The following is an 11,843-nucleotide window of genomic DNA, read 5'->3' on the forward strand; positions in this document are numbered from 1 at the left end:
TACTACAGACTTGGACAGGACAGAGTTAGATCCTACTTATAAATAAGATCAACAGCCACCTCAAGTGTCTGATACTTTAATTAAATACTTATTGCCTACCTCAAGAATCTGGGTGCTTGATCTCTGATCTGTTCACATTTGTTGCCCTAAAAATATTAATAAAAAAATAGGATAGTGTAAATGAGTCTACTCGCTGCTAGACACATCCTCATGGCCAGGTATGCCACAGCAGCTCTCTCACTTCTCTAGCATTTCCATTCCAATGGTCACTACAATGACAAGCTCAGAGTCATCATTTTAAGCCGACCCCTTTAAGGGTCACAGTTGTGCAAGTTAAGAATCCCAAAATGTCTTTAGCACAAAGTCCTTCCACCCTCTCTGGTGCTTTTCCTCAGAGCATCTCCAGGGCTTAGCCTGCAGCCCTCCTTCTAGACTCAATAACCCTTGCAATGGGAGAGAAATCCAGTGTCATCCTCTTCTCAGGATTCCAGCCCAGGGCCCTGTACTGAACAACAAGGTCTGTTTCTTTACCTGCACTGCCATTCTCCTTATGCCACTACCTCCCTCACAAGACTGTGTAAGTTCCCTTCCAGGTTTCCCTATCTCTCCCCGGCTTAATCAGTGTCTCTCCCAGGCCTCCCTGTCTGGAAAGTTTTCCTTGCCACTCTGAACTGCTTATCCAACTCACACTGCAGATCTTTGCCCAGCTGGCCTTCATTACCACTTAAGCCTAGCTCTCCCTTCCATTAGGGCAGCTGCCTTCAGATGGGTCTGATTCTGTAATCAGGCTGACTTAGCCTCAGGCTCTCCAGCCTGAGGGGTAATTCACCCTGTTATAGATAGATTCCATCCTATAACCTGGATTCAGTATGCCACTGTGTAGTATATATGGGCCAGAACTGTGCCCTAGGGGTCATAGGAGAATTTCCCCGCTATTAGCATAGTGGAAGACGTCTATAATCAGCCCTATGATGGGCTGTTTGCAAGCCCTGGTGCAGGGGGCATGAGGCATACGGAAGGGTGTTGGGAGATGAGAGCCTAAGCAACCACATAGTCAATTAACATGGCTTCTGATGTGTTATCCAGCATCTTAACAAGTGTTAAGAGTATTCTTCAGTCACGTGAAGCTACATTTGAGCAAACAGGATTGAAAAACAGACCCTTTTTGCCTCTCAAGACAGGACTCTAGGGCACAGCTCCAGTCCTCATACACTGCCACAGAGGGACAGGGGCATCTGGTTAGGGCTAGAATCTCTCCCTATATCTCTGGAGTTACATTTTAGGGCACCACAACAGCTCAGAATACTGACTGCCCAAAGGTGGTTTAATTCTGTGCTCCATGAGGCACAGCCCCACGTTTCAATTACACAGAAAAAAGAAACTTAGATCCAAACCTCCAAACTTTGAGCAAGTTTCATTAGGTTGGAGCCAGATTCATTGCTGGCCATGACTGTTTTCTGTAATGGGCCAAACCAAAATCCTAGAGTCTAAGACAGCATACAGTAGGGGAGCTTGATTCTCAAACAGAATCTTAGCTTGGTGGCTTGGATTTGTCTATGTACAGTTCCCTTTGGTGAATCAAATATCAGTGAACTCTGAAATTGACATTGGTCTTTCTAAACCTATGGGACACTGCAGCTTCTCTAGGATCTTTTCCCTGTTGGGGCAGGGAATCACCAAGACATCAGCATACACATCCCTCTCGGGTCCAGAAGACAGTTTCCCCAGAAGATTGTCCTGGAAAGACTCCCCAGAAATAGGCCTTCTTAATAGATGCACACTATTCTGATGAGCTAGAGTGAGCTCACATGAGCCTCTTATTAGCAGCTCCAGCCTTTGGACCCTATGAAGAATCTCAGTTTTCATTTAAAAAAACAAAAGTTAATCTCTAACCCTTTTCACTGTGCAAGAGCCTTGAAAATATAAAGCAATAAAAACTAATAGCAAAGGTGAATAGGAATATGCTGCTGGGACCTACTTCTGCAGTAGAAGGCTGAAGGTGAACCTTAAGATCCCCCACCATTTATAGACTTTGATTGAAAATGAATCAGTTAAGCTTGGGGGTGTACCTCAAAAAATAATATCACTGAACCTCCCCAAAATCCCTAGGCCAGGCCAGTGCACAGGACTGTAATCGTCATGAACAGGAATCAGTTATATTGGTTGTTAGACATCCGTGCAATGTTCTCCCTTGCACAAGATCTGCATGCAGGGCCTGATTCTGTACCTTTACACTGGTGTAACTCCATTGATTTCAGTACTGTTACATCAAAATCAGGCCTCAGTGATGCCCTTTTCTGGCTAGTGTACACTTTACTCAATGACTTCCCCATTCCATATTCTATGTAAAAGACAGGGTCACCAAGTTATGGCCAGATCCTACCAGGTGTTCTGCCTGAGTGGACCTCTGTGCATAGACAGAGCTCAGTGCAGGATCAGGGCCTAAGTGTGAAGTGTTTAAATAAAAAGTATGGCAATAATTTCTTACAGTGGGGAATGGGTCAGCTCAGAAGAGAAAACGAAGGGCTAATGTAATGGAAACTTTTCCATCATTGCAAGGTTTGCTACTAAGCGTCATCTGTAAGGGTACATCCATACTACCTGCTGGATCAGCCGGTAGCGATCAATCAGGGATCAATTTATCGCATCTCATCTAGACATGATAAATCGATCCCCACTGCGCTCCCCGTCGACTCCAGAACTTCACCAGGGTGAGAGGCGGAAGCGGAGTCGATAGGTGAGTTGCGGCCATCGATCCTGCGCCATGAGGACGGGAAGTAAGTCAAAATAAGATACATCAACTTCAGCTGCGCTATTCTTGTAGCTGAAGATGCATATCTTACATCGATCCCCACCCCAGTGTAGACCAGCCCTAAGAGAATGTCAGTATCTCCTAGAAAAGGTGAGCAAAAAAATTCTGCAACACCTAAAATCTCCTGTAACTTTCTTACTGTACAACTACTCCCCAATTCCAAACCTGACCTGTTAGGTTTATCATTTTGAGTGGTAGCAAAATGAAGCACACTATGAGTTAACATGCTCAGTCTCACAGACTGTCTTTCCATATTCCGTGTGTTCACAGAATGTCATCTGATCAACAACACCCAGACACAGTGAGAGGTTAGCTTGGGACAAGCAGTATAACACATAGCGTCAGCAAGAAAATGGATTGGCCAGCAGTGGAGGGTGTGTCATGATTTGTTCCTAGGCAGAAAAATGCTCAGAACCAAAACAGGGAGAAAGTTACTGGCCAGCAATTTGAACAAAGACCTGGGGGTTTAGAAAGCACTGACAATCTAATTAGTGTGTCAGCACTTTTCAGCAAATAGGTCTCCAGGGAGGAGGGTGAGAGAAAGGGAGAAAAACTAAAGAGATGGTAAAGTGAGGGTAGGGAGGCCAGCGTTGGGGAGTTCCAAAAGGAACTTTTGAAACAAATACGAAACCTCATCTTATTTGATGTATAGATTAGAACAGGTGAGGAGATGCAGGGAGGATTCAGAATGGAAAGAGATAAATAGTGGGTCTGTACTAGGCCCAGTCCTATTCAACATATTCATAAATGATCTGGAAAAAGGGGTAAATAGTGAGGCGGCAAAATTTGCAGATGATACAAAACTACTCAAGATAGTTAAGTCCCAAGCAGACTGAGAAGAGCTACAAAAGAATCTCTCAAAACTGGGTGACTGGGCAACAAAATTGCAGATGAAATTCAATGTTGATAAATGCAAAGTAATGCACATTGGAAAACATAATCCCAACTATACATATAAAATGATGGGGTCTAAATTAGCTGCTAACACTCAAGAAAGAGATCTTGGAATCATTGTGGATAGTTCTCCTAAAATATCAACTCAATGAGCAGTGACAGTCAAAAAAGTGAACAGAATATTGGGAATCATTAAGAAAGGGATAGATAAGATAGAAAATATCATACTGCCTCTGTATAAATCCATGGTATGCCCACATCTTAAATACTGCATGCAGATGTGGTCGCTGCATTTCAAAAAAAGATATATTGGACTTGGAAAAGGTTCAGAAAAGGGCAACAAAAATGATTAGGGGTATGGAACAGCTGCTGTATGAGGAGAGATTAATAAGACTGGGACTTTTCAGCTTGGAAAAGAGATGACTAAGGGTCAATATGATAGAGATCTATAAAATCATGACTGGTGTGGAGAAAGTAAATAAAGAAGTATTATTTACTCTTTCTCATAACACAAGAACTAGGGGTCACCAAATGTAATTAATAGGCTGCAGGTTTAAAACAAAAAAAAGGAAGTATTTTTTCACACAATGCACAGTCAACCTGTGGAACTCCTTGCCAGAGGATGTTGTGAAGGGTTCAAACAGGGTTATAACAGGGTTCAAAAAAGAACTAGATATGTTCATGGGCGATAGGTCTACCAGTGGCTATTGGCCAAGATGGTCAGAGATGATGTCCTAGTCTCTGTTTGCCAGAAGCTGGAAATGAGTGACAGGGGATGGATCACTTGATGATTACCTGTTCTGTTCATTCCATCTGTGGCACCTGGAATTGGCCACTGTTGGAAGACAGGATATTGGGCTAGATGGACCTTTGGTCTCATCCAGCATGGCCATTCTTATGTTCTTATGATGACTCCCCATTAAACAGTTCAAGAAATGTGAAAATTTATTCATTTTCCCAAAAATTCTGCTGCAATTTTTTTTTGTATTCCAAAGGGAGAGAAGAAAACAAAAAAACCAACCAAAATATTTTACTTATTTGGGCAAAAATGTTTGGTTTTACTGAAAACTTTCACCCAACCTGCCAAATATTTTTGTTTTGTTTTACAATTTTTTGTCACAAAGGACATTTCGCATAGAAAATTCTATTTTGAAAAACAAAGCCATTTTACACTGAATAACATTTCAGCTATCAAACTATGAAAAATTTTGACCAGCTCTAGTAAATATTTACTGCTGAAATTAACGCCTAGCCATAGCATATGAAAACCACTAGTTCCCTCATTAAGGCAAAGGAGTGGGAATGAGAAGGATCTGCATTTTATTCCTTACTCTGCCACTGAGTGGTTACATGATTTTGGGCAAATCACTCTGTGCTTCAGCTTCCCCATCTGTAAAAAGGCCATAACCACAGTTGTTTACCTCACAGGCACAGTGTGAAGCTTAATTCACCTTTGTTTGTGAAAGGCAGAGTATTAGGAGGGAGGCCAGATCTATCTCACAGGCACTGTTGCACGCATTCCAGAGTGTAAGATGTACACACGTATTCTGTCGCAGCCTGCCCCTTTCTATCCCCATTTCTGTTTATTATGTGTATATAAGACTTACTCATCATGGGCTGTCATTTAGTTCCCCATTCAACTCACTGGAAAAACTCCCATTGACTTTGATGGTAGTTGGATGAGTCCCTGAGGGTCTTGAACAAAGCACCTCAGAATTTGGCCTTTATTGAGCTGGGATATCAAAAAGAAGGTTTTCATATTACTCCTAGAGAAGGGCTGAATTGCAAAGTGTGAGGCTCAGGTCTTAGTGCAAACTTTTCCAAAACCTGATTGTGTTCAGATCTAGCGTTTTAGTTTGGCAACTATAGAGACAGAGATTGGCTATGACATTCAATACCCAGGGCTGAATTTTCAAATAAGCCTTAATCTCCCTGATAATTTGTATTTGTGGTGTACTAAAATTAAAGTCAGTGGGTCTTACGTCTCAGATTTGCATATGCAAATTTGATAGCTACATGGCCAAGTTTTTTGGCACTTGAAAACACATAAGCACAGATTTAGAAAAAAATCTGACCTATTGTAAATGGAAAATTCATTAGCGATGTTTCTTTTTGGTAATTTCATTGCCTCTTATTGGCAGGAGGATGGTTATATGATTAAAATGCAGGACTAGGAGATAGGAGACTGGGATTCTATGCCCAGCTCATTCCCACATGTTCTATGACCTTGAGCAAGTCAAATAACATCACTGCACTTCAGCTTTCTTGTCTACAAAATGTGTGTACTACTACTTACCTGCTCACCTATGTATTAATTTAATCAATCTTTGGAAAGAAATTTGAGACCCTTGGATAGAAGGGTAAGGCAGCCGTCTTATTCTGTGTCCCCTTTGGCCGTAAAGATCACTCTCCAATGGTAAATTTTAAGCAGAGTTTGTTGAGAAAGAGGCAGAGAAAACATTTCAGTATGAATTGTCAGTTGGAAAGATTTCAACAGCTCAATTATGTTTGAAAACTCAGCCACAACTTGTTCAAAGAGAAAATTTGTTCTCATGTTTGTACTCTTAAGAAGCAGAAAGATGATGTGTTAATTACACCAACTCTGATACTTTGTATTTGTTTTACAAAATCAGACAAAAAATTAGTGTAGAAAAGTACTGAAGGGCAATGAAACATCTTTTTAAAGGAGTTTCTTCTCTCCAGCAACTCTGTATTCTCAGGAGGCAGGGGAATAGCATTGTAGTGAGCACCATCCAGTGGTCAACAAGGATTTGAACTGACATTTCATATTGCAGATACAGACATTTATATAGAGCTGAAAAAAGTTACTCCTTGAAACGTTACAGCTCGAAACATAGTAAAGATGGGATGGATGATATTGCCAGAGTTACTGGAAGGTAGAAAAATATTTTTATTTGGCCAGCTACAGACACTTTTCGAATTTTGAAGTAAAACAAAAAATGTTATTTTCAACAGGATTGCCTCTGCCAGTAGCTGAACAATGTCTTAATGTTTTTTAGCAGTGGGTGTTTTGGGTTTCAGTCTTTCTCTGGTTCCATGTACACCAAGCCTTCAATGAAATTTAACAACCATGCTTAAGCACAGTTTAAGCTGCCATGGCCAGAGACATGGTTATGGTTTGCTGAGGCAACGTGGCCATCTCCAATTTACCTAAGTGGGATACCTTAACTAGAGCATGAATTTTGAGACAATTTCTACAATTGGCTTTGTCCACAGCATGTCAGATGAGGCTGGTTCAGCCACAACCTAATTTAAACCATAATTAAGCATGGCTGTTAAATTCATTTGAAAAATTACAGGGTTTATTCACCTCTTACTTACACTGGCACATCTCCATGGATTTCAATGGAGTTTACTCTGGAATTACATCAGTGTTAGGTGAGAGGAGAATCTGTTTATGGCCACCAATGATATGAACTATGACTTCAGCAAGTACCAAATGAAGATCGAACTTGGCGAGAGCTGATGTTTATTTAAATTTCTCCTGACTAGGTTACAAAACCAAATATTGATTTAATCTAGTTTACCATAATCATTGTTTTACCTGTACAAGGAACAGTGATTTCAACGGTTGGGTGGTACCTGACACACAGTTAACCTGTGGAACTCATTGCCAGGGGATGTTGTGAAGGCTAAAAGTATAATTGGGTTCAAAAAAGAACTAGATAAGTTCATGGAGGATAGGTCTATCAATGGCTGTTAGCCAAGATAGTCGGGGTATAACCCCATGCTCCGGGTGTCCCTAAACCTCTGACTGCCAGAAACCAGGAGTGGAAGACAAGATTGGATCTCTCTAAAATAGAACTTTAGGGGGTGTACAGATCAGAGCTATCAGCCACTGACTAAAACAGGATACTAGACTAAATGGACCAGTGATATGACCTAATATGGCAGTTCTTATGTTTTGATATATTTAAGAAGGAAGCCTGAAGGAACATTTTTTTTTCCTGCTTTTCTGAACTTATGCATTTCCTGTCTATGCTTTGTCTGCTGTGTATACTACTATTCTGTTATTTTATGCATTTTCTGTTTGTTCCATTATGTACAGTGATATACTAGCCATGCCCGTTAAATGTTCAATTGTTTTTCTAAAACTAACAACTAAGTTACATTGCAAAGAAATTTAAGAACTCTCAGCTTATCAATTAAAAGGTGTTTTAAGTCCAAGACCAGGAAAGGAAAGTCTGCTTTGTAAAAGGCATTGCTAGAGGAAAGGAGTTTGGATACTGCAGTGTCCTTGTTAGATCCCTAGTGTATTGGCATATGATGCACTTGATTTCTGTTGTTTTCAGGATGATTCATGCAAGAAGCACCACACAATGAGGGGAGTGGAGCTATAAAAACATATCGATACCAGGTAACTAAGAGAGAAGACAGGAACAGTCAAGGGAACAGAGAATGGCAAAGGGGCTGGGAAGTCTGAAATAGGATTAGAGGAGCCAGGGGGTACTGAGGTTATGTCTGCACTTAGTGCTGAAAGGTGATTCCCAGCTGACAAACATACCTGCTCTAGCTCTGCTCAAGCTAATGTGCCAAAGAAATAGCACTGTAGCTTTACAGACCAATAAACCTTCTGCAGGTTATCCCTCTATGTAAACTTTATTCAAGCTGTAAGGTGACGGAGCATGAAGCTTCCTTCACCCCCAGACTCATTCTTCCCTCACTGGCATTGGCTAAAATACAAATTGTTCTCTTTCCTGCCATCTCCTCCTCCTGCTGTCTTGATGGTCTTGTTTACTGCTTGTATGTAAACCGAGGCAAACCCCCATTCCTTTGCTTGGGACAGATCTATTTAACATCTTTACATAGGCAAAACCATCTGGTCTTGAACATATTCTAGTAACATCATATGGGGGAATTCAGAACTTTACATATAACGCTGCTCCATACATTTTGCTATTGTATTATTGTCCAGCCAGTTATTAATTTTTAAACAATACCTCACAAGGCATATTTTGTTCAAAGATTATTAGGTGTGTAGGGTGTGAAATATCTGGGTGCTTTAGGTCACACTCACAGGGTTCTATTCACTTCCACCAGTGCTAGCATTTTACACCCACTTTATGCAGAGTGTAACAAAGTGCACAGCAGTGGTGAATCAGGCCCAATGTGAGCAAGAGCAATGATAATTATTACATCATTTTTCTTGGATTAGGCACATCATCATCTACATAAGTGTTGCAGTGGATACCTAGCGTAGGTACTTTTTATGGCCTTAATTACCACACAGAGTGCTTCTCAATCTTTAATGTATTTATTGTCACACTGTCCATGAGGCAGGGAAGGACTATCATCTCCATTTTATAGATGGAAACTGAGGCAAAGAGACTAAATGACTTGCCTAAAGCAAACAAGTAGTATTAGTATGTGGTAGAGCAGAGAATTGGACCCAAGTCTCCTGAGCCTCAGACTAGAACTCTAGAAACCATCCTCTCTCAAGACCATTAAACAGCAATAGGCTGCCTCGATGGCAGCACAGAGCTAAAGAGTTTTTACTTCCACTTAATTTGAAAGACACAGCTTCTTCCCATTGATACAATTTAAGCACAAAGACCATGTGCCAAGATCAACTGAAGTTCTACTCCCTATTTCAACAGATGCCTGCTGTTGTCTTAGCAAAGTCATGTAAGCCTAAATTTTCAAATTTAGATACTCAAAACTAACTAGTGACACAATAGACTTAATTGTTAGAGGTTCTAAGCACCCACAGTTCTCACCAACTTCAGTTGGAGCTACAGGCACTCGGCATTTGAAAGTCAGGGACTGGGCACCCACAGATTCACTATATTAGTGGACACTTTTGAAACGGTAAGCTGTAGCGTCAGTGTCAGTTTCCACGTTATGAAGAGGAAGGCTTGCTTCTTTCCTTAGGTGATGAAAAGATTGATGTTTGTCAATCTCTGCAGAAGAGCACTAGTTAAGAATTTAAGCAAATTTACTGACTTGCTTTTAAGTTGGCATATGATCCATGCAAGTTTTAACATTCATTGGCTTGAATCTTAGATTTCTACACAAACTCATGCCACAGTCAAAATCTATGTTAGGATATTAACATGAAACACTTAATATTTATTACTGCACTTGGAATGAGGATGCAGTAATAAATACTGGCTGGTATAACACAGAGTAAGATACTGCAAGTACTACAGTTAAGAGTTTATATTGCTGTTAAATTCAAATATGATCCATGAATTGGGAGATTACAATTAAGTAAAAGATTTAGAAATAAATTTGGTGTCATTGGAGGTGTGCAAATAGTCTACTTAATTATACCCTTCCCTGTACGGTAATGTGCAGACTTGTGTATTTTACAAACCTTTAATTAAAATGTATGGCATAAATTTTTTACACTTATAATCCCCATGCAGTGGGACTAGCAAAGACGGTGTATTTCACAGTTAAATTTATTCCAGATTAGTCATGAAATTTACTTACAAACTCTATACTATTAAAGTCATTCAATTTACTGTAATGTCTTTATCAGCACATCTTTCAACCCACAGAAACTTATTTTTCAGAGGGTTGATTCAATGCCATATGTACATCATATCCTACTTCTGATCTATAATTCTCAGCAGGCTGGGGTAGTAGAAAAAAGGAGGGTCAGGACAGTGCCCAGTCTTTATAAGCACACTTCTAAGCAGTGAATCCATGTTTAATTCTCAACACTATTACCAGTCTAACATTTCTCACCTTGCTAGGAGTGCTGAAGTGATTTCCCAATAGTTTACCCAGGAGCATGCAAGAGTTCCAAATTCAAGTCTACTTCTAGCACACCAGCCTAGGAGGGACAGCCTTTTTTGTTTGTTTTTAATTTGAACATAGGAGGAGGGGGTCTTAATTTGACTGCCACAAAGTTTCTATCACAAAGCAGACTGAAAGTGCTATTTACATCAAGCTAGCAAAATAACCATATCTTTATTTCCCACTATGGAGGGATGTTTTCCTGTTACCAATATCTTTACCCTAATGCAGCTTTTCAGTCCTCTTCTGGATGAACTGACAGGTTCTCTCTCATATGCTTTAGGATGGGGTAGTCTAGACAAAAGGTAAAGCCAAATTTTGTCTGTATAATTTTCTTGCATTCATTTGTACATTTTCTTGAATAACCCAAAACCAGGCACATGAAGCTGCTGATGCGTACAACAAACAGCATACAATTTTACAACATACCCCCATTCCCATAATTGAAGAGTCAGATGAGATACAGCAATGCTTCTCCTTTACAGTTTGTTTAGTACACCTCACAGTAGAAACCTCTCAAGACCACGCCAGAATTGAACCAGGTTCAGTCCTGCACTGATGCTTTACCGACCAAACTACTCCCATTGCTGCACTGTGTATCCCACCTCTGGGCTCTCTTATTATTGCTCTCATGTGTTTCTTTCTGCTCTCACCTTACAGCAGAGGATAATAGCTGGTCTGTACCAGTCCTGTAAATAGTACTTTCCCCACTTAGACTGTCAGTACCAGAGGGATACAAACAACTCTTGGAAACATGCAGGATTCCTGTGATCATAAGCATCCATCAGAACTCACTCATAGCTTTAAAAAAAAAAAAAAAAAAAAGCTAACTGCACCAACCCTCCTTATAGACAAAGGTGTAGCAAAACGAATGTAGTGACGATCACAAATATAACAGAATGAGTGGAAAGTTTGCTTCTCATGATGGAATATCAGGTAGTAGATGTTAAACAAAGATCTCAAAAACTGTAGGCATACTGAGGTCCTAAACAGAACTATGGCTCCCAGTGACAGAATTAATTTCTGATTTATTTAATAATTGGAAATATACCTATCTCCTAGAACTGGAAGGGACCTTGAAAGGTCATTGAGTCCAGCCCCCCTGCCTTCACTAACAGGACCATGCACTGATTTTTGTTTCAGATCCCTAAGTGGCCCCCTCAAGGATTAAACTCACAACTCTGGGTTTAGCAGGCCAATGCTAAAGGACCTTGCTGTGATTTTAGACAAAGATTGTTCCTTCTCACAGAGAGAAGCAATGCATGATCTGCACAAATGTTAACAATTAGAGGAATGAGATTATTTCCCCTCAATGTGTATACACTAATCAAAGACAAATAAATTGGTGTCTGACTCTAGCCAATATAAAACA

The sequence above is a fragment of the Chelonoidis abingdonii genome, chromosome 5 (genome assembly GCF_003597395.2).
Source record: "Chelonoidis abingdonii isolate Lonesome George chromosome 5, CheloAbing_2.0, whole genome shotgun sequence".
Lineage (NCBI taxonomy): Eukaryota > Metazoa > Chordata > Testudines > Testudinidae > Chelonoidis > Chelonoidis abingdonii.